Here is a 20,000-nt window from a genome sequence, read left to right on the forward strand (position 1 = left end):
CCATCCTCTGCTAGTACCTCTTTAAGTGCCACTCCAGTATAGTTCCACGCAAGTTGGCTTTCCTAATCCGCAGTCTGACACCAGGATGAGAAGTACGCCAGGAGGCTTTTCAGTGGGGAACACGTAAGCCAATTTCATACCCAACAACTCACCCCCTTTAGCAGGTCTCGATATTATCAGCTGCAGTTTCTCAAATCTAGCTTGCAATCCAATAGACACCAAACAGCAGAAAGCTTGGCAAACCCCAAAAGCTGCAAATTCAATGAACTGCTTTTGTCAACATTGAAAGTATTTCCCTATTTCACTATAGTAATTGACACAAGTGGAACGGAGGCTGATGGCTATTTTTCCACAATGTATTTCTGCAATGAGAGCCCTGGAGCCAACAGCAAGACTGCAGTAAGGGAGAGCAGAGTGGCGCAGCGGAAGCGTGCTGGGCCCATAACCCAGAGGTCGATGGATCGAAACCATCCTCTGCTAGTACCTCTTTAAGTGCCACTCCAGTATAGTTCCACGCAAGTTGGCTTTCCTAATCCGCAGTCTGACACCAGGATGAGAAGTACGCCAGGAGGCTTTCAATGGGGAACACGTAGCCAATTTCATACCCAACAACTCACCCCCTTTAGCAGGTCTCGATATTATCAGCTGCAGTTTCTCAAATCTAGCTTGCAATCCAATAGACACCAAACAGCAGAAAGCTTGGCAAACCCCGAAAGCTGCAAATTCAATGAACTGCTTTTGTCAACATTGAAAGCATTTCCCTATTTCACTATAGTAATTGACACAAGTGGAGCGGAGGCTGATGGCTATTTTTCCACAATGTATTTCTGCAATGAGAGCCCTGGAGCCAACAGCAAGACTGCAGTAAGGGAGAGCAGAGTGGCGCAGCGGCAGCCTGCTGGGCCCATAACCCAGAGGTCGATGGATCGAAACCATCCTCTGCTAGGCCAACCCAGAAAGCTGAAAATTCAATGAACTGCTTTTGTCAAACTTGAAACTATTTCTCTATTTCACTATAGTATTTGACACTAGTGGAGTTGAGGCTGACGGCTAGCAGCAGACTGGCCCCAGTGGCCTAATGGATAAGGCACTGGCCTCCTAAGCCAGGGATTGTGGGTTCGAGTCCCATCTGGGGTGAGAAAAAGCAGAGTGGCGCAGCGGAAGCGTGCTGGGCCCATAACCCATAGGTCGATGGATCGAAACCATCCTCTGCTAGTACTCTTTAAGTGCCACTCCAGTATAGTTCCACGCAAGTTGGCTTTCCTAATCCGCAGTCTGACACCAGGATGAGAAAGTACGCCAGGAGGCTTTCAGTGGGGAACACGTAGCCAATTTCATACCCAACAACTCACCCCCTTTAGCAGGTCTCGATATTATCAACTGCAGTTTCTCAAATCTAGCTTGCAATCCAATAGACACCAAACAGCAGAAAGTTTGGCAAACCCCGAAAGCTGCAAATTCAATGAACTGCTTTTGTCAACATTGAAAGTATTTCCCTATTTCACTATAGTAATTGACACAAGTGGAGCGGAGGCTGATGGCTATTTTTCCACAATGTATTTCTGCAATGAGAGCCCTGGAGCCAACAGCAAGACTGCAGTAAGGGAGAGCAGAGTGGCGCAGCGGAAGCGTGCTGGGCCCATAACCCAGAGGTCGATGGATCGAAACCATCCTCTGCTAGGCCAACCCAGAAAGCTGAAAATTCAATGAACTGCTTTTGTCAAACTTGAAACTATTTCTCTAGTTCACTATAGTATTTGACACTAGTGGAGTTGAGGCTGACGGCTAGCAGCAGACTGGCCCCAGTGGCCTAATGGATAAGGCACTGGCCTCCTAAGCCAGGGATTGTGGGTTGGAGTCCCATCTGGGGTGAGAAAAAGCAGAGTGGCGCAGCGGAAGCGTGCTGGGCCCATAACCCAGAGGTCGATGGATCGAAACCATCCTCTGCTAGGCCAACCCAGAAAGCTGAAAACTCAATGAACTGCTTTTGTCAAACTTGAAACTATTTCTCTATTTCACTATAGTATTTGACACTAGTGGAGTTGAGGCTGACGGCTAGCAGCAGACTGGCCCCAGTGGCCTAATGGATAAGGCACTGGCCTCCTAAGCCAGGGATTGTGGGTTGGAGTCCCATCTGGGGTGATAAAAAGCAGAGTGGCGCAGCGGAAGCGTGCTGGGCCCATAACCCAGAGGTCGATGGATCGAAACCATCCTCTGCTAGTACCTCTTTAAGTGCCACTCCAGTATAGTTCCACGCAAGTTGGCTTTCCTAATCCGCAGTCTGACACCAGGATGAGAAGTACGCCAGGAGGCTTTCAGTGGGGAACACGTAGCCAATTTCATACCCAACAACTCACCCCCTTTAGCAGGTCTCGATATTATCAGCTGCAGTTTCTCAAATCTAGCTTGCAATCCAATAGACACCAAACAGCAGAAAGCTTGGCAAACCCCAAAAGCTGCAAATTCAATGAACTGCTTTTGTCAACATTGAAAGTATTTCCCTATTTCACTATAGTAATTGACACAAGTGGAACGGAGGCTGATGGCTATTTTTCCACAATGTATTTCTGCAATGAGAGCCCTGGAGCCAACAGCAAGACTGCAGTAAGGGAGAGCAGAGTGGCGCAGCGGAAGCGTGCTGGGCCCATAACCCAGAGGTCGATGGATCGAAACCATCCTCTGCTAGGCCAACCCAGAAAGCTGAAAATTCAATGAACTGCTTTTGTCAAACTTGAAACTATTTCTCTAGTTCACTATAGTATTTGACACTAGTGGAGTTGAGGCTGACGGCTAGCAGCAAACTGGCCCCAGTGGCCTAATGGATAAGGCACTGGCCTCCTAAGCCAGGGATTGTGGGTTCGAGTCCCATCTGGGGTGAAAAAAAGCAGAGTGGCGCAGCGGAAGCGTGCTGGGCCCATAACCCAGAGGTCGATGGATCGAAACCATCCTCTGCTAGTACCTCTTTAAGTGCCACTCCAGTATAGTTCCACGCAAGTTGGCTTTCCTAATCCGCAGTCTAACACCAGGATGAGAAGTACGCCAGGAGGCTTTCAGTGGGGAACACGTAGCCAATTTCATACCCAACAACTCACCCCCTTTAGCAGGTCTCGATATTATCAGCTGCAGTTTCTCAAATCTAGCTTGCAATCCAATAGACACCAAACAGCAGAAAGCTTGGCAAACCCCGAAAGCTGCAAATTCAATGAACTGCTTTTGTCAACATTGAAAGTATTTCCCTATTTCACTATAGTAATTGACACAAGTGGAGCGGAGGCTGATGGCTATTTTTCCACAATGTATTTCTGCAATGAAAGCCCTGGAGCCAACAGCAAGACTGCAGTAAGGGAGAGCAGAGTGGCGCAGCGGAAGCCTGCTGGGCCCATAACCCAGAGGTCGATGGATCAAAACCATCCTCTGCTAGGCCAACCCAGAAAGCTGAAAACTCAATGAACTGCTTTTGTCAAACTTGAAACTATTTCTCTATTTCACTATAGTATTTGACACTAGTGGAGTTGAGGCTGACGGCTAGCAGCAGACTGGCCCCAGTGGCCTAATGGATAAGGCACTGGCCTCCTAAGCCAGGGATTGTGGGTTCGAGTCCCATCTGGGGTGAGAAAAAGCAGAGTGGCGCAGCGGAAGCGTGCTGGGCCCATAACCCAGAGGTCGATGGATCGAAACCATCCTCTGCTAGTACCTCTTTAAGTGCCACTCCAGTATAGTTCCACGCAAGTTGGCTTTCCTAATCCGCAGTCTGACACCAGGATGAGAAGTACGCCAGGAGGCTTTCAGTGGGGAACACGTAGCCAATTTCATACCCAACAACTCACCCCCTTTAGCAGGTCTCGATATTATCAGCTGCAGTTTCTCAAATCTAGCTTGCAATCCAATAGACACCAAACAGCAGAAAGCTTGGCAAACCCCTAAAGCTGCAAATTCAATGAACTGCTTTTGTCAACATTGAAAGTATTTCCCTATTTCACTATAGTAATTGACACAAGTGGAGCGGAGGCTGATGGCTATTTTTCCACAATGTATTTCTGCAATGAGAGCCCTGGAGCCAACAGCAAGACTGCAGTAAGGGAGAGCAGAGTGGCGCAGCGGAAGCGTGCTGGGCCCATAACCCAGAGGTCGATGGATCGAAACCATCCTCTGCTAGGCCAACCCAGAAAGCTGAAAACTCAATGAACTGCTTTTGTCAAACTTGAAACTATTTCTGTATTTCACTATAGTATTTGACACTAGTGGAGTTGAGGCTGACGGCTAGCAGCAGACTGGCCCCAGTGGCCTAATGGATAAGGCACTGGCCTCCTAAGCCAGGGATTGTGGGTTCGAGTCCCATCTGGGGTGAGAAAAAGCAGAGTGGCGCAGCGGAAGCGTGCTGGGCCCATAACCCAGAGGTCGATGGATCGAAACCATCCTCTGCTAGTACCTCTTTAAGTGCCACTCCAGTATAGTTCCACGCAAGTTGGCTTTCCTAATCCGCAGTCTGACACCAGGATGAGAAGTACGCCAGGAGGCTTTCAGTGGGGAACACGTAGCCAATTTCATACCCAACAACTCACCCCCTTTAGCAGGTCTCGATATTATCAGCTGCAGTTTCTCAAATCTAGCTTGCAATCCAATAGACACCAAACAGCAGAAAGCTTGGCAAACCCCTAAAGCTGCAAATTCAATGAACTGCTTTTGTCAACATTGAAAGTATTTCCCTATTTCACTATAGTAATTGACACAAGTGGAGCGGAGGCTGATGGCTATTTTTCCACAATGTATTTCTGCAATGAGAGCCCTGGAGCCAACAGCAAGACTGCAGAAAGGGAGAGCAGAGTGGCGCAGCGGAAGCGTGCTGGGCCCATAACCCAGAGGTCGATGGATCGAAACCATCCTCTGCTAGGCCAACCCAGAAAGCTGAAAACTCAATGAACTGCTTTTGTCAAACTTGAAACTATTTCTCTATTTCACTATAGTATTTGACACTAGTGGAGTTGAGGCTGACGGCTAGCAGCAGACTGGCCCCAGTGGCCTAATGGATAAGGCACTGGCCTCCTAAGCCAGGGATTGTGGGTTCGAGTCCCATCTGGGGTGAGAAAAAGCAGAGTGGCGCAGCGGAAGCGTGCTGGGCCCATAACCCAGAGGTCGATGGATCGAAACCATCCTCTGCTAGTACCTCTTTAAGTGCCACTCCAGTATAGTTCCACGCAAGTTGGCTTTCCTAATCCGCAGTCTGACACCAGGATGAGAAGTACGCCAGGAGGCTTTCAGTGGGGAACACGTAGCCAATTTCATACCCAACAACTCACCCCCTTTAGCAGGTCTCGATATTATCAGCTGCAGTTTCTCAAATCTAGCTTGCAATCCAATAGACACCAAACAGCAGGAAGCTTGGCAAACCCCGAAAGCTGCAAATTCAATGAACTGCTTTTGTCAACATTGAAAGTATTTCCCTATTTCACTATAGTAATTGACACAAGTGGAGCGGAGGCTGATGGCTATTTTTCCACAATGTATTTCTGCAATGAGAGCCCTGGAGCCAACAGCAAGACTGCAGTAAGGGAGAGCAGAGTGGCGCAGCGGAAGCGTGCTGGGCCCATAACCCAGAGGTCGATGGATCGAAACCATCCTCAGCTAGGCCAATCCAGAAAGCTGAAAATTCAATGAACTGCTTTTGTCAAACTTGAAACTATTTCTCTATTTCACTATAGTATTTGACACTAGTGGAGTTGAGGCTGACGGCTAGCAGCAGACTGGCCCCAGTGGCCTAATGGATAAGGCACTGCGCTCAAGCTGGCGGCCATAAGGCCATTTAAGAGGGGGGGGGAGAAAAAAGAGGGGGAAGAAGGAAAAAGGGAGAAAAGAGAGGAGAAAGAGAGAAGAAAAGAAGAAAGGAGAAAGAAGGAAGAAAATTAGGGTGTTTCCGCATCCATATCTATCTGAGAAATGCATTTCTAACTGCTTAAATACACATATGAAATTTCTGAATGTTTTAAATTATTTGGACACGCCACAGACGGGATACGAACCGACGACTCTAGGTTTCGTTCTATTCGCATCCGCTCCGCAGACGGGATACGAACCTAGGACTTTGGGGATTCTAAGTTTCGTTTTATTCACATCCTCTCCGCGGATATTTATATCAAATTAAGAGTCAAATTAAAAATTCTATAAGTGCATTTCCCCTAACTTACATAACACATAAAATTAGTATAATTGACACAATAGGATACAAATCAGCAACATAAAATAATACAAATAACAATGACATAACTCAACACCCCCACTATATATATATATATATAAATGTCTATATATATATATATATATAGAAGAAATAAATAATTATTACACATACAGAACACGAATATATGTGTATGAGACATATATATATATATATATCTCATACACATATATTCGTGTTCTGTATGTGTAATAATTATTTATTTCTTCTCCCACATACCTGTACCTGAAGGACCAGAATGTCCACTGCCAAGGGATCATTGCATGCAGATCTTTCCATCATTTTCAGTGTTTTTATAATTTGTATTGACTTGTTAATAACATGCAATGTTACTTTTATTAATGTTGTCATTGGCATCATCCCCATTAATTATTTTCAACATCATCATTATTATCATTACTGTTATTATTGTTATCAGTTTGCTGTTTTAACACAGATTGTCATTAAAAACACCCCCTTGTACAGCAACACAGGTCACAGACAACACTCAGAATCAGAAATGGTTATACAAATGTTTATTTGCCACAAGCAGACTGGATACAGGACTCTAGGCACAGATTCACTGTACATAGAACCCCACTAGGCGATAGGCATAAAGCCAACTAATGGCCAACCATGTCTAACATGAAAACCCCACACAATGTCCACACAAAAGCAAGATACGTGCCTTCCCCCCAAAAGGTATTATCAGTTTGCAATACTTAAACCACGCCCCACATATAGAATCCACAGAAAAAAAAACACTGCAATAGATCAACCCACACCAAAGAGGAGTCATCCCAATCCAGTATACAATCCAGACAGCAAGTCGCTACCGGCCAGTGTGGCAGGGACCCGCTTTGTCACTTTCAAGCGTGGAGACGGTTCTGCGCTGGTCCATCCACCAGGAACGCTCCCAAGTAGCACTCCGATGACGCGCAGCTCTCCCCCACGAGGAATTTCCAACTACAGAGGGACACAATACAAACAAACAAACACTTAGAGCAGCCCAAACGCCATTAAGTTGTGAGATCCAGTGACAAACTAAATGACCAGTGTGGTGGAAGAAAGAACCTCCCTTTTGCCTGGTAGCTGGAGAGTGTTGAGCAGTGTGTGAGTGTGTGTGCATGTGTTCTACCGGCATCTCTGTCTTTTAGGCCTTCTCTGTGTAGAGAGTTGAGGTGTGCGAGCGTGCGTCTGTTCCTGCTTGTGCCTGCCTACGTCTGTGTGGCCGGCCGGCCGCCTGCCTGCCTGCCTGCCTGCCTGGCGTGCCTGCCTGCGTGTCTGTGCGTGCCCGCTTGTGTGTGTCTGTGCGTCCTGGCCTGGGTATGTGCGTGTGTCTGTGCGTGCGTGTGTCTGTGCCCGCTTGTGTGTGTCTGTGCGTCCTGGCCTGGGTATGTGCGTGTGTCTGTGCGTGCGTGTTATACCTGCATGTATGTCTTGTAGGCCTTCTCTGTCTAGAGTCTGAAGCACTTCCCCGGCCAGACTCTGGCTCTCCCTTCTGCTGGGCTGGTGCTTTTCTGATGACCGTCACCAGCAACGACTCCACCCCGATACGGGGGTTTGACACCTGTACACACAGACACGCACGCACAGACACTCACGCACAGACACACGCACGCACACATTCAATTAGTTCCCTTGATATGAACTAAAGAGGCAGGCAGCAACAGCAACTCCAAATAAACTGGGTAGGTGTGTTACCTTCCTGCCAATGGTAATCAACTCTGTGTCTGCCATCACCTTGTGTGACTTTAAAGATGTTGCCTTTGGTGACATATGCATACACATTGTTTTTAATGCATGACAATAACATAAATGCAAGTACATGAAGAGCAGAGCATCTTCCTTGTTATATTAATAACCCTATGAAAAACACAGTGGTGGCAAAAGCCACATAGTGTTTGAAACACAGCTCATTTATTAACCACACTACATATAACTAACAGATAACATTAGCAAAGGCTTTGCTGATGAGAACGAGTGAAATTCCATGACATCAACAGTGAGAGTAGCTACCTAAACATGTGTAAAAGAGACTGTATTCATATGACTACCTCCCAATATATTCGTTTATACATCTGAATTTAAACGATCGATAGAAAATACTGATTCACAGTCCAAACATTCTCATTCTCATTCATTCATAGCCCTCGTAAAAGCCCCTTAATATAGCGAACTTCCAGTCAGATAAGGTAGTGTTTGTAACGTAGCTAGATGGCTAAATACATCGATACGACAACATAAAACAACGGGTGAAATGAATCATAACCTAAGTTATATCATACAGCACTAACAGATAACATTAGCAATGGAAACGCTGATGAGAACTAGCGGAATTCCAGTCAGCTAACAGAGTGTTTCTAGCGAAATTCCAGTCAGATAACAGAGAGTGTTTGTAAGGTTGAAAGCTAGCTAAACACAAAAGGTGAAATTAGTTCAGTATCTAACAGCAGTGTTTTACATGTGTAAATACTCACCATGTCGATAATCTGCCTCGGTTGATTCCTTAAGCATCCGGCTAGCTTCACTCTTTGAATTACCCGCCCCCTCAGGTCTAGCGTAAGCAATGTAACGTCGCCCTGCAGAATTTCTGCCGTGTGCCTGACGTCGCTCTCCAGGATTTCTGCCGTGATTGGTGAAATGTTTTCGACTGTGCGAACGTGATTGGCTCCAATTGTTTTAGAATCTGCGGACGTGATTGACTGAAGCTGAAACATTTAGCTGGCCTTGCAGTCGGCAGCTGGCGCTCCTAAGCCAGGGATTGTGGGTTCGAGTCCCATCTGGGGTGAGAAAAAGCAGAGTGGCGCAGCGGAAGCGTGCTGGGCCCATAACCCAGAGGTCGATGGATCGAAACCATCCTCTGCTAGTACCTCTTTAAGTGCCACTCCAGTATAGTTCCACGCAAGTTGGCTTTCGTAATCCGCAGTCTGACACCAGGATGAGAAGTACGCCAGGAGGCTTTCAGTGGGGAACACGTAGCCAATTTCATACCCAACAACTCACCCCCTTTAGCAGGTCTCAATATTATCAGCTGCAGTTTCTCAAATCTAGCTTGCAATCCAATAGACACCAAACAGCAGAAAGCTTGGCAAACCCCGAAAGCTGCAAATTCAATGAACTGCTTTTGTCAACATTGAAAGTATTTCCCTATTTCACTATAGTAATTGACACAAGTGGAGCGGAGGCTGATGGCTATTTTTCCACAATGTATTTCTGCAATGAGAGCCCTGGAGCCAACAGCAAGACTGCAGTAAGGGAGAGCAGAGTGGCGCAGCGGAAGCGTGCTGGGCCCATAACCCAGAGGTCGATGGATCGAAACCATCCTCTGCTAGGCCAACCCAGAAAGCTGAAAATTCAATGAACTGCTTTTGTCAAACTTGAAACTATTTCTCTAGTTCACTATAGTATTTGACACTAGTGGAGTTGAGGCTGACGGCTATCAGCAGATTGGCCCCAGTGGCCTAATGGATAAGGCACTGGCCTCCTAAGCCAGGGATTGTGGGTTCGAGTCCCATCTGGGGTGAGAAAAAGCAGAGTGGCGCAGCGGAAGCGTGCTGGGCCCATAACCCAGAGGTCGATGGATCGAAACCATCCTCTGCTAGTACCTCTTTAAGTGCCACTCCAGTATAGTTCCACGCAAGTTGGCTTTCCTAATCCGCAGTCTAACACCAGGATGAGAAGTACGCCAGGAAGCTTTCAGTGGGGAACACGTAGCCAATTTCATACCCAACAACTCACCCCCTTTAGCAGGTCTCGATATTATCAGCTGCAGTTTCTCAAATCTAGCTTGCAATCCAATAGACACCAAACAGCAGAAAGCTTGGCAAACCCCGAAAGCTGCAAATTCAATGAACTGCTTTTGTCAACATTGAAAGTATTTCCCTATTTCACTATAGTAATTGACACAAGTGGAGCGGAGGCTGATGGCTATTTTTCCACACTGTATTTCTGCAATGAGAGCCCTGGAGCCAACAGCAAGACTGCAGTAAGGGAGAGCAGAGTGGCGCAGCGGAAGCGTGCTGGGCCCATAACCCAGAGGTCGATGGATCGAAACCATCCTCTGCTAGGCCAACCCAGAAAGCTGAAAATTCAATGAACAGCTTTCGTCAAACTTGAAACTATTTCTCTAGTTCACTATAGTATTTGACACTAGTAGAGTTGAGGCTGACGGCTAGCAGCAGACTGGCCCCAGTGGCCTAATGGATAAGGCACTGGCCTCCTAAGCCAGGCATTGTGGGTTCGAGTCCCATCTGGGGTGAGAAAAAGCAGAGTGGTGCAGCGGAAGCGTGCTGAGCCCATAACCCAGAGGTCGATGGATCGAAACCATCCTCTGCTAGTACCTCTTTAAGTGCCACTCCAGTATAGTTCCACGCAAGTTGGCTTTCCTAATCCGCAGTCTGACACCAGGATGAGAAGTATGCCAGGAGGCTTTCAGTGGGCAACACGTAGCCAATTTCATACCCAACAACTCACCCCCTTTAGCAGGTCTCGATATTATCAGCTGCAGTTTCTCAAATCTAGCTTGCAATCCAATAGACACCAAACAGCAGAAAGCTTGGCAAACCCCGAAAGCTGCAAATTCAATGAACTGCTTTTGTCAACATTGAAAGTATTTCCCTATTTCACTCTAGTAATTGACACAAGTGGAGCGGAGGCTGATGGCTATTTTTCCACAATGTATTTCTGCAATGAGAGCCCTGGAGCCAACAGCAAGACTGGAGTAAGGGAGAGCAGAGTGGCGCAGCGGAAGCGTGCTGGGCCCATAACCCAGAGGTCGATGGATCGAAGCCATCCTCTGCTAGGCCAACCCAGAAAGCTGAAAATTCAATGAACTGCTTTTGTCAAACTTGAAAATTTCTCTAGTTCACTATAGTATTTGACACTAGTGGAGTTGAGGCTGACGGCTAGCAGCAGACTGGCCCCAATGGATAAGGCACTGGCTTCCAAGCTGGCGGCCATAAGGCCATTTAAGAGAGAGGGGGGAAGAAGGAAAAAGGGAGAAAAGAGAGGAGAAAGAGAGAAGAAAAAGAAGAAAGGAGAAAGAAGGAAGAAAATTAGGGTGTTTCCGCATCCATATCTATCTGAGAAATGCATTTCTAACTGCTTAAATACACATATGAAATTTCTGAATGTTTTAAATTATTTGGACACGCCACAGACGGGATACGAACCGACGACTCTAGGTTTCGTTCTATTCGCATCCGCTCCGCAGACGGGATACGAACCTAGGACTTTGAGGATTCTAAGTTTCGTTTTATTCACATCCTCTCCGCGGATATTTATATCAAATTAAGAGTCAAATTAAGAATTCTATAAGTGCATTTCCCCTAACTTACATAACACATAAAATTAGTATAATTGACACAATAGGATACAAATCAGCAACATAAAATAATACAAATAACAATGACATAACTCAACACCCCCACTATATATATATATATAAATGTCTATATATATATATATATGTCTCATACACATATATTCGTGTTCTGTATGTGTAATAATTAATTATTTCTTCTCCCACATACCTGTACCTGAAGGACCAGAATGTCCACTGCCAAGGGATCATCGCATGCAGATCTTTCCATCATTTTCAGTGTTTTTATAATTTGTATTGACTTGTTAATAACATGCAATGTTACTTTTATTAATGTTGTCATTGGCATCATCCCCATTTATTATTTTCAACATCATCATTATTATCATTACTGTTATTATTGTTATCAGTTTGCTGTTTTAACACAGATTGTCATTAAAAACACCCCCTTGTACAGCAACACAGGTCACAGACAACACTCAGAATCAGAAATGGTTATACAAATGTTTATTTGCCACAAGCAGACTGGATACAGGACTGTAGGCACAGATTCACTGTACATAGAACCCCACTAGGCGATAGGCATAAAGCCAACTAATGGCCAACCATGTCTAACATGAAAACCCCCACACAATGTCCACACAAAAGCAAGATACATGCCTTCCCCCCAAAAGGTATTATCAGTTTGCAATACTTAAACCACGCCCCACATATAGAATCCACAGAAAAAATAACACTGCAATAGATCAACCCACACCAAAGAGGAGTCATCCCAATCCAGTATACAATCCAGACAGCAACTCGCTACCGGCCAGTGTGGCAGGGACCCGCTTTGTCACTTTCAAGCGTGGAGACGGTTCTGCGCTGGTCCATCCACCACGAACGCTCCCAAGTAGCACTCCGATGACGCGCAGCTCTCCCCCACGAGGAATTTCCAACTACAGAGGGACACAATACAAACAAACAAACACTTAGAGCAGCCCAAACGCCATTAAGTTGGGAGATCCAGTGACAAAACTAAATGACCAGTGTGGTGGAAGAAAGAACCTCCCTTTTGCCTGGTAGCTGGAGAGTGTTGAGCAGTGTGTGAGTGTGTGTGCATGTGTTCTACCGGCATCTCTGTCTTTTAGGCCTTCTCTGTGTAGAGAGTTGAGGTGTGCGAGCGTGCATGCGTGCGTCTGTGTGTCCTTTCCTGCTTGTGCCTGCCTACGTCTGTGTGGCGTGCCTGCCTGCCTGCCTGCCTGCCTGCCTGCCTGCCTGTGTCTGCGCGGCGTGCGTGCCTGTCTGTCTGTGCGGCGTGCCTGCCTGTGTGTCTGTGCGTGCCCGCTTGTGTGTGTCTGTGCGTCCTGGCCTGGGTATGTGCGTGTGTCTGTGCGTGCGTGTGTCTGTGCGTGCCCGCTTGTGTGTGTTGTGCGTCCTGCCTGGGTATGTGCGTGTGTCTGTGCGTGCCCGCTTGTGTGTGTCTGTGCGTCCTGGGCCTGGGTATGTGCGTGTGTCTGTGCGTGCGTGTTATACCTGCATTTATGTCTTGTAGGCCTTCTCTGTCTAGAGTCTGAAGCACTTCCCCGGCCAGACTCTGGCTCTCCCTGCCTTCCGCTGGGCTGGTGCTTTTCTGATGTCCGTCACCAGCAACGACTCCACCCCGATACGGGGGTTTGACACCTGTACACACAGACACGCACGCACAGACGCACGCACAGACACACGCACGCACACATTCAATTAGTTCCCTTGATATGAACTAAAGAGGCAGGCAGCAACAGCAACTCCAAATAAACTGGGTAGGTGTGTTACCTTCCTGCCAATGGTAATCAACTCTGTGTCTGCCATCACCTTGTGTGACTTTAAAGATGTTGCCTTTGGTGACATATGCATACACATTGTTTTTTTTTTAATGCATGACAATAACATAAATGCAAGTACATGAAGAGCAGAGCATCTTCCTTGTTATATTAATAACCCTATGAAAAACACAGTGGTGGCAAAAGCCAGATAGTGTTTGAAACACAGCTCATTTATTAACCACACTACATATAACTAACAGATAACATTAGCAAAGGCTTTGCTGATGAGAACGAGTGAAATTCCATGACATCAACAGTGAGAGTAGCTACTAAACATGTGTAAAAGAGACTGTATTCATATGACTACCTCCCAATATATTCGTTTATACATCTGAATTTAAACGATCGATAGAAAATACTGATTCACAGTCCAAACATTCTCATTCTCATTCATTCATAGCCCTCGTAAAAGCCCCGTTAATATAGCGAACTTCCAGTCAGATAAGGTAGTGTTTGTAACGTAGCTAGATGGCTAAATACATCGATACGACAACATAAAACAACGGGTGAAATGAATCATAACCTAAGTTATATCATACAGCACTAACAGATAACATTAGCAATGGAAACGCTGATGAGAACTAGCGGAATTCCAGTCAGCTAACAGAGTGTTTCTAGCGAAATTCCAGTCAGATAACAGAGAGTGTTTGTAAGGTTGAAAGCTAGCTAAACACAAAAGGTGAAATTAGTTCAGTATCTAACAGCAGCGTATTACATGTGTAAATACTCACCATGTCGATAATCTGCCTCGGTTGATTCCTTAAGCATCCGGCTAGCTTCACTCTTTGAATTACCCGCCCCCTCAGGTCTAGCGTAAGCAATGTAACGTCGCCTTCCAGAATTTCTGCCGTGTGCCTGACGTCGCTCTCCAGGATTTCTGCCGTGATTGGTGAAATGTTTTCGACTGTGCGAACGTGATTGGCTCCAATTGTTTTAGAATCTGCGGACGTGATTGACTGAAGCTGAAACATTTAGCTGGCCTTGCAGTCGGCAGCTGGCGCTCAAGATCCAATGGACAATTGTCCTTGTGGGTAAATGTTTGGTGTGACCCATCAATGTCCCTAAATCCATTGACGCACATTACAAGAAAATAGTTTAACATGGCTTAACGTTCCAAAATTAAGATCATTGATCACCACATTTGATGAAATAGAGATCATTGATCTCCATGTTTGCCTGCCATATTACATGTCGTAGACATCATCTCCTATCAGCAAAGCGAAAGTGAAAGTGAAAGTGAAATCCAAGGTATATGTTAGTATAGCCAACGTTAGGTTTAAGCGCTGTCCTCTCCATCTCCGTGTGTGCGTGTGTGTGCGTGTGTCCTCTCCAATCCGTTGTAGGCAAAGCAAAGGCTTAACATGGTTTAATGTTCCAAAACAGCGACCACACACACACACAGTTTCAATTACAACACACAAGTTGAGGTGATTCGATTCAAGGAGGCTGCCCCTGCAAGTAAGGTTCCAGTCCGCACAGAGGAACCCTTTTAGTTTCCATGTCAGACCTATCAACCTCTCAGTGTGAAAATAAAAGGTTAATCACATATATTTGTTTTAGGGACTCAGGCTATGCACTTTCAGTACCAGGATGGCCGAGAGGTTAAGGCGTTGGACTTAAGATCCAATGGACGATTGTCCTCGTGGGTTCGAACCCCACTCCTGGTAAATGTTTGGTGTGACACATCAATGTCCCTAAATCCCCACATTACAAGAAAATAGTTACACATGGTTTAATCTTCCAAAATAGAGATCATTGATCACCATATTCGATCTGCCATCTTACATGTCTTAGAAATCCTCTCCTATCAGAAAAGCGAAAGTGAAATCCAACGATAGGTTTAAACGTTGTCCTCTCCATCTCTGTGAGTGTGTGCGTGTGTCCTCTCCAATCCGTTGTAGGCAAAGGAAAGGCTTAACATGCAAAACAGCAACCACACACACACACAGTTTCAATTACAACACACCAGTTGAGGTGTTTCGTTTCATTCGATTCAAGGAGGCTGCCGCTGCAAGTAGGGTTCAAGTCCGCAGAGAGGAACCCTTTTAGTTTCCATCAGGGGTGTATTCGTCGTAGCTCGCTAAGCGGTTTAGCGAGCTAATTTTCAGGCTAAGATAAAAAACGCCCCTCTTTTTGGTTCGTGGAAGCAACTTTTGATAAATCACCATAGTAACATATCGATTAGCACTAACCTGCTCCAGCGCAGGCTAACTTAAGTGTAGCTGGATAAGCTTGCCACACCCCTGGAAAAAGGAGGGATCCCATTGACCAAGGACTGATATTACATAGTTAGATTAGCGGAGGGAGAGAGTTCTTTGCGATCGCCAAGATCCATTATTCTTGTATGAGCGCTATCGATTCAGCCGACAAGGAATCATTAATTTACAAGACCTTCTCGAGTCATGTATTGCAAACACCACAGTCGAACATTGACTGTCTTGCGCTTTTTTGCGAGTGGTACATTTTTGTAGTGTCGGTGATGCGGAGAACAAAGCACTCATAATTATATGAGCGTTATTAGTACACCATAGCATATCATTATTGTAGAAAATGATTAAGGTGGACTCATGATAAGAATAGAGAGAAATACAGACAATTTATTTTCACTGCTTCAATTTATTGCATTTGTTATTAATACATTTAGTCATTTAACAGACGCTTTTATTCAAAGCGACTTACAAGAAAATGTAAAACTTTATCGAGGAAGGAGGTGAGGGGATTCGAACTAGCAACCTTGCAGTTTCGAACCGGTAGGGGGATCCTCTGTACCAGTTGACACTTGCCGTCAGGTATTCATACATAGATATCACCCTATAAACATCCCAACACACCTTTCTCTCACAGCGGTGGCGGTGTTGAATTTTGCCATGATTGTGGTCTTGTATTCTTCATAAGCGTTCATGTTCATCTCCTGCTCGCCAGCGGAGAAAAAAAGAGCCCTTTTCTTTGAGTTTAGAACCATTATACCGTTAGAAAATCATTGTTTTGGTGATCGACCTTTTCTGCCTTTTGAAGTAGGACGTGCACGCACGAAATTAACCACATGATTTGGATGCGGATCAGCCGTTAACGAACCGATATTTGCTGTTCTCAATCAGCTCGCTAATCTTAACGGGCTAAAAGGCCAATTGATTAACTTAGCTTCAACCCTACGACGAACGGGCCCCAGACCTATCAACTTCTCAGTGTGAAAATAAATGGTTAATCACATATATTTGTTTTGGGGACTCAGGCAATGCACTTTCAGTACCAGGATGGCCGAGTGGTTAAGGCGTTGGACTTAAGATCCAATGGACGAATGTCCTCGTGGGTTCGAACCCCACTCCTGGTAAAAGTTTGGTGTGACACATCAATGTCCCTAAATCCATTGATGTACATTACAAGAAATAGTTTAACATGGCTTAACGTTCCAAAATAGAGATCATTGATCACCAGATTTGATAAAATAGAGATCATTCATCTCCACAAACAAACAGCAAGAATTCTGGCTCCCAATGACCAGTTATGTGCCCAAGAAGCACACAGATTAGTCCTCATTAGGCCTAACAAGGTACATCTGATCTCAACTGGTGACGTGTATAAAAGAAACGTGTCCAAAGAATCATACTTCACACCTTCAACCTCACCACCATGGGCAAGACCAAAGAGTTGACCAAGGACGTCAGAGATAAGATTGTAGACCTGCACAAGGCTGAAATGGGTTACAAAACCATCGGCAAGCAGCTTGGTGAGAAGCAGACAACTATTGGTGCGATTATTCGTTAATGGAAGCAACACCAAACAACTGTCAATCTCTCTAGGTCTGGGGCTCCATGCAAGATATCCCCTCGTGCGGTATCGGTGATCATCCGAAAGGTGCAGAATAACCCCAGAACTACACAGGGGGAGCTCAATTGGCAAGCAGCTTGGTGAGAAGCAGACAACTATTGGTGCGATTATTCGTTAATGCAAGCAACACCAAACAACTGTCAATCGCTCTAGGTCTGGGGCTCCATGCAAGATATCCCCTCGTGCGGTATCGGTGATCATCCGAAAGGTGCAGAATATCCCCGGAATTACACAAGGGGAGCTTGTGAATGATCTCAAGGCAGCTGGGACCACAGTCACCAAGAAAACCATTGGCAACACACTACGCCGTAATGGTTTGAAGTACAGCAGCACTCGCAAGGTCTCCCTGCTCAAGGAAGCACATGTACAGGGCCGTCTGAAGTTTGCCAATGAACACTTAAATGATTCTAAGGAGGATTGGGAGACAGGATGTGGTCAGATGAGAAAAATCAAAGCTCTTTGGCATCAACTCGACTTGCCGCGTTTGGAGGGGTAAGAATGCTGAATATGACACCATCCCCACCGTCAAGCATGGAGGTGGAAACATTATGCTTTGGGGCTGTTTCTCTGCCAAGGGTACAGGACGACTCCACTGCATCGAGGGGACTATGGATGGGGCCATGTAACGTGGAATATTGGACTTGAACCTCATTCCCTCATTCCCTCCCATTGAAAACGCAACCTTAAGGATTTGGAGAGGATCTGCAAAGAGGAGTGGACCAAAATCCCTCCTGAGATGTGTGTAAACCTGGTGACCAACTACAAGAAAAGTCTGACGTCTGTGCTTGCCAACAAGGGTTATTCCACCAAGTACTAAGTCATGTTTTGCTAGGGGTTCAAATACTTATTTTCTGCATCAAATGCAAATGAAGTCATAAATGTTATAAAATGCAGTTTTCTGGATTTTTTTGTTGATATTCTGTTTCTCACTGTTAAAAATACACCTACTATTACAAATATAGATCACACATTTCTTTGCAAGTGGTCAAACTTGCAAAATCGGCAGGGGTTCAAATACTTATTTTCCCCACTGTAAACACACTACATAAATAAATGCCATTACAATTGTGATGCATGAAAGCACACACACACACACACACACACACACACACACACACACACACACACACACACACACACACACACACATACACCACACACACACACACACACACACACACACACACATACACACACACACACATCGAGATCATACACCACACACACACACACACACACACACACACACACACACACACACACACACACACACACACACACACACACACACACACATCGAGATCATACACCACACACACACATCGAGATCATACACCACACACACACACACATACACACACACACACACACACACACACACATCGAGATCATACACCACACACACACACACACACTATCAATGATCCCCACATTTCTCCCGTACATTTCACTGTAAGTAGGCTGTTTTTTACAGTCTTTGATTATACGTGATACCTTCTGGAATCAAAATCAGAATTTTTTGGAGAGAAATAAGTGACCAATCACATATATTTCTTCTATCGTTGTGTGGATGCAGAATATGCACTTTCAGTACCAGGATGGCCGAGTGGTTAAGGCGTTGGACTTAAGATCCAATGGACGATTGTCCTCGTGGGTTCGAACCCCACTCCTGGTAAAAGTTTGGTGTTTGTCACATCTACATCCCATAATACACCTGAACCACATCCTCCTCACCATAATAAAGGCCTAGCTGTGTGTCTGTCTGAGAGAACACACTCTCTCTCACACACACACACACACTGTGTGTCTGCTTCACCTCACCATTATAGTGGCCTATCCCTAGCTGTGTGTCTGCATGTCTGTGGCCGTGTCTATTACAGCGCACTTTACGAAGTACACTGCAATACAGTACAGTAGTGCACACTAAGCACTTACATCTGTAGTGCGTTCTGTCACTGATTAGTGTTGTCTCAAATGGAACACCTCCTCTTCCGCTACGTAGCCAAGATGGCGCCCTTTTAGGGCGAGTAGTGTCCGCCGTTTCATACTGCATTTTTTAACCATTTGCAGTACGCCATCCGGGTATGTTCAGTGCCCGGAATTCTGCTGGTTCTGTCAGTGTGAACGCCCTAAGCACTAAAAGTCAGTGTTTGAAGTGTGCAAGTGCGCGGTAATAGGAACGACCTGTAACTTTCTTTAGGTTGGTATTAATTGCGTGAAAGCTAACTCACAGACTTCCCTCAAGTACTGAGATTACAGTTTCAATTACAACACACCAGTTGAGGTGTTTCGTTTCATTCGATTCAAGGCGGCTGCCGCTGCAAGTAGAGTTTAAGTCTGCACAGAGGAACCCTTTTAGTTTCCATGTCCGACCTATCAACCTCTCAGTGTGAAAATAAATGGTGAATCACATATGTTTGTTTAGGGGACTCAGGCAATGCACTTTCAGTACCAGGATGGCCGAGTGGTTAAGGCGTTGGACTTAAGATCCAATGGACGATTGTCCTCGTGGGTTCGAACCCCACTCCTGGTAAACGTTTAGTGTTTATGACATCTACATCCCATAATACACTTCAACCTGCCTCATCTCACCATTATAGTGGCCTATCCCTATCTGTGTGTCTGCCTACCTGTCTAAATGTGTGTGAGTTACCCATGAAAGGCGTGAATCCATAGTTTCAATGTCCAACCGAGAGGTTAAGCCGTTGGACTTAAGATCCAATGGACGATTGTCCTCGTGGTTTCGAACCCCACTCCTGGTAACAATTTGCATCTTCAGATCCAGTTCACTTTC

General features: G+C 45.6%; 24 non-coding genes across 24 annotated transcripts; all 24 read left to right on the forward strand.

Moving 5' to 3' along the window:
* The first annotated feature begins 1,064 nt into the window (after positions 1 to 1,064).
* Positions 1,065 to 1,137, forward strand: trnar-ccu. The gene has a single exon. It is a non-coding gene; the product is annotated as a tRNA-Arg (tRNA).
* Positions 1,138 to 1,878: 741 nt separating this feature from the next.
* Positions 1,879 to 1,950, forward strand: trnam-cau. The gene has a single exon. It is a non-coding gene; the product is annotated as a tRNA-Met (tRNA).
* Positions 1,951 to 2,148: 198 nt separating this feature from the next.
* Positions 2,149 to 2,220, forward strand: trnam-cau. The gene has a single exon. It is a non-coding gene; the product is annotated as a tRNA-Met (tRNA).
* Positions 2,221 to 2,613: 393 nt separating this feature from the next.
* Positions 2,614 to 2,685, forward strand: trnam-cau. Its single transcript has one exon. It is a non-coding gene; the product is annotated as a tRNA-Met (tRNA).
* Positions 2,686 to 2,804: 119 nt separating this feature from the next.
* On the forward strand, positions 2,805 to 2,877 carry trnar-ccu. The gene has a single exon. It is a non-coding gene; the product is annotated as a tRNA-Arg (tRNA).
* Positions 2,878 to 2,883: 6 nt separating this feature from the next.
* trnam-cau lies at positions 2,884 to 2,955 on the forward strand. Its single transcript has one exon. It is a non-coding gene; the product is annotated as a tRNA-Met (tRNA).
* Positions 2,956 to 3,539: 584 nt separating this feature from the next.
* trnar-ccu lies at positions 3,540 to 3,612 on the forward strand. Its single transcript has one exon. It is a non-coding gene; the product is annotated as a tRNA-Arg (tRNA).
* A 6-nt stretch (positions 3,613 to 3,618) lies between these two features.
* Positions 3,619 to 3,690, forward strand: trnam-cau. Its single transcript has one exon. It is a non-coding gene; the product is annotated as a tRNA-Met (tRNA).
* Positions 3,691 to 4,083: 393 nt separating this feature from the next.
* trnam-cau lies at positions 4,084 to 4,155 on the forward strand. The gene has a single exon. It is a non-coding gene; the product is annotated as a tRNA-Met (tRNA).
* A 119-nt stretch (positions 4,156 to 4,274) lies between these two features.
* On the forward strand, positions 4,275 to 4,347 carry trnar-ccu. The gene has a single exon. It is a non-coding gene; the product is annotated as a tRNA-Arg (tRNA).
* A 6-nt stretch (positions 4,348 to 4,353) lies between these two features.
* Positions 4,354 to 4,425, forward strand: trnam-cau. The gene has a single exon. It is a non-coding gene; the product is annotated as a tRNA-Met (tRNA).
* Positions 4,426 to 4,818: 393 nt separating this feature from the next.
* trnam-cau lies at positions 4,819 to 4,890 on the forward strand. The gene has a single exon. It is a non-coding gene; the product is annotated as a tRNA-Met (tRNA).
* A 119-nt stretch (positions 4,891 to 5,009) lies between these two features.
* trnar-ccu lies at positions 5,010 to 5,082 on the forward strand. The gene has a single exon. It is a non-coding gene; the product is annotated as a tRNA-Arg (tRNA).
* A 6-nt stretch (positions 5,083 to 5,088) lies between these two features.
* Positions 5,089 to 5,160, forward strand: trnam-cau. Its single transcript has one exon. It is a non-coding gene; the product is annotated as a tRNA-Met (tRNA).
* A 3,848-nt stretch (positions 5,161 to 9,008) lies between these two features.
* On the forward strand, positions 9,009 to 9,080 carry trnam-cau. Its single transcript has one exon. It is a non-coding gene; the product is annotated as a tRNA-Met (tRNA).
* A 393-nt stretch (positions 9,081 to 9,473) lies between these two features.
* trnam-cau lies at positions 9,474 to 9,545 on the forward strand. The gene has a single exon. It is a non-coding gene; the product is annotated as a tRNA-Met (tRNA).
* Positions 9,546 to 9,664: 119 nt separating this feature from the next.
* On the forward strand, positions 9,665 to 9,737 carry trnar-ccu. The gene has a single exon. It is a non-coding gene; the product is annotated as a tRNA-Arg (tRNA).
* A 6-nt stretch (positions 9,738 to 9,743) lies between these two features.
* On the forward strand, positions 9,744 to 9,815 carry trnam-cau. The gene has a single exon. It is a non-coding gene; the product is annotated as a tRNA-Met (tRNA).
* Positions 9,816 to 10,208: 393 nt separating this feature from the next.
* Positions 10,209 to 10,280, forward strand: trnam-cau. Its single transcript has one exon. It is a non-coding gene; the product is annotated as a tRNA-Met (tRNA).
* Positions 10,281 to 10,399: 119 nt separating this feature from the next.
* Positions 10,400 to 10,472, forward strand: trnar-ccu. The gene has a single exon. It is a non-coding gene; the product is annotated as a tRNA-Arg (tRNA).
* A 4,490-nt stretch (positions 10,473 to 14,962) lies between these two features.
* On the forward strand, positions 14,963 to 15,045 carry trnal-uaa. Its single transcript has one exon. It is a non-coding gene; the product is annotated as a tRNA-Leu (tRNA).
* A 1,581-nt stretch (positions 15,046 to 16,626) lies between these two features.
* trnal-uaa lies at positions 16,627 to 16,709 on the forward strand. Its single transcript has one exon. It is a non-coding gene; the product is annotated as a tRNA-Leu (tRNA).
* A 2,089-nt stretch (positions 16,710 to 18,798) lies between these two features.
* Positions 18,799 to 18,881, forward strand: trnal-uaa. Its single transcript has one exon. It is a non-coding gene; the product is annotated as a tRNA-Leu (tRNA).
* A 775-nt stretch (positions 18,882 to 19,656) lies between these two features.
* trnal-uaa lies at positions 19,657 to 19,739 on the forward strand. Its single transcript has one exon. It is a non-coding gene; the product is annotated as a tRNA-Leu (tRNA).
* The last annotated feature ends 261 nt before the right edge of the window (positions 19,740 to 20,000 follow it).

Source organism: Clupea harengus, unplaced genomic scaffold, assembly GCF_900700415.2.
Source record: "Clupea harengus unplaced genomic scaffold, Ch_v2.0.2, whole genome shotgun sequence".
Classification (NCBI taxonomy): domain Eukaryota; kingdom Metazoa; phylum Chordata; class Actinopteri; order Clupeiformes; family Clupeidae; genus Clupea; species Clupea harengus.